The sequence below is a fragment of the Dysidea avara genome, chromosome 9 (genome assembly GCF_963678975.1).
Source record: "Dysidea avara chromosome 9, odDysAvar1.4, whole genome shotgun sequence".
Classification (NCBI taxonomy): Eukaryota; Metazoa; Porifera; class Demospongiae; order Dictyoceratida; family Dysideidae; genus Dysidea; species Dysidea avara.
This window is the reverse complement of record NC_089280.1, coordinates 5,061,692-5,063,839: the sequence shown is the minus strand read 5'-3', so window position 1 is coordinate 5,063,839 and position 2,148 is coordinate 5,061,692.

Genomic DNA, 2,148 nt, shown 5'->3' with positions numbered 1-2,148 from the left:
TTGGAGTGGGCTTTAGTTGGAATAATCTGTAATAGCGATCTCTACTTCATACCCTCATTGACAATATAGTAAAGAGGATGGTTAACATCAACCAGCCAACCAGTCCATTAGGAAGGTCCGGTATGCGTATAACATGCACAAGGAAATTAAAATACTCTAATAGAACAGTCACTGCGTTTATTTCAGAGATCACATGAGTACAGTTAACCTGGTAATCAGCATGTTTGAAAACTGAAGACATCAGCGTAGTCTAGGAACTTAATTAAGGTCCCAAAGTATCCCATTATAGTTTGTAAAGGGATACTTTACAAACTATAAAAGGATACTGATTGGTAACTCTCTTCCTGCATCATACACCATGTACGATGGCACTACAAATGTATCTACTGACCTAGAACTAGTGAACGAGAAGAAGGACCTTGGAGTGTGGTGCACAAGTGATCTCAAGCCATCTCTACACTGCCAAAAAGCTGCAGTCAAGGCTACACAGGTTCTTGGGCTTATTAGGCGATCTTTTAGAATTGACTCTACTGATATGTTTATATTTCTTTATAAGATGTATGTTCGACCGCATTTGGAATATTGTGTGCAATCTTGGAGTCCGTACTTGGCCAGAGACATCGACACCCTTGAAAAGGTTCAGAGACGTGCAACTAAACACCTTCGCGGATTAGCCCACTTGACTTATGAAAACCGTCTTGAAATTCTGGATCTCTATTCTCTGTATTGCAGACGTCAAAGGGGTGATATGATTGAAACATATAAGATACTTAAACGACATTATGACTTGGACCCATCTACATTTTTTACTTTAAATACTGCTACCACCAGGGTCCACTCTCTTAAGCTTTTTAAAGAAAGATCAAGATTACTTGTTAGGCAGAACTTTTTTACAAATAGAATAGTCAATCTATGGAACTCCTTACCTGACTTTATCATTTCAGCACCAACAGTTGCAACCTTCAAGCTGCGCTTGGATAATTTTTGGAAGCAATCTAGATATGGGCACCTTCAAAGGCCTGCGGCCTAGCCTGGCAAGTTAGCTTGCCTTGGCATGTACAAGCCCATTAAATAATAATAATAAAGTAAATGATCTGGAAAATCAAGTCACGTACCTTGATAATTAGCTATAGACAGTGTTGGGAGTAACGCGTTACGTAATATTATTACTTTTGTGGTAACTAAGTAATATAACGAAATACGCAATAAAAACAGGTAATATAACGCAAGTTACTTTACTTACAAATGTAACGCGTTACCTAAGTAATTTAGTTACTGTAACGAGTCTAATATTACGTAATGTTATTACTGCAAGTAACGAACGAAGTTACTAATCTCGTTAGTTATCCCCTGAGTAACGCTTAGCCACAACGAAGTAACGAGGCCTACTGAATGAAGCTTATTCACCAGCTTCTTATTTATAACCTAAATTTGCATATTGTCCAACAACGCAATCATATCACGTGTAGTTTCACACGTGACAGCTTAAGGTTGTGGACACTAAGTAATATAATATGTAATATTATTACAGTTACTTTATTTTATGGATAATATGCAACTGTAACTAAATAGTTCAGTTGCAAATAATATGTAATATGTAACTAGTTACTTTTACAAAGTAACTTGCCCAACACTGGCTATAGAACACTTGATCAGTCCCAAGGTGTCCTTAATACACAGGCTTCAAAGACTTTTTTAATATTCAGCAAATTAAGAAGCTGCGAACCTTTTTTTGTTCCAATGCAACCTCCCATGTCAGCTCTTGAATGAGATGACAGATAGCTACAGGGCCAAGAGTTAGGCCTTAGTCAAATATATGCTCCAAATTGCTTTCAGGAATTTCCCAAAATGTTCACCTATTATGTTTTTCTGTGTTCCCATTATGTTCCTAGATTAGAAAATTTCTTACAGTTATACTGGGTCAGTGAATGCTCTATTAGAGTATTTCACTACAAAGTGACTGTTCTATTAGAGTATTTCACTACAAAGTGACTGTTCTATTAGAGAGTATCAATCTAGGGAGCTATGTACAATGCATTTGAGAGTGCTCTATTGTAGTTCCATTGACTGCTCTATTAGGGAGGAATTAAGCTTCATAGTTAGAAATATCCACTTGATATGCTAATTATGCTGGCATATTTGACGCAG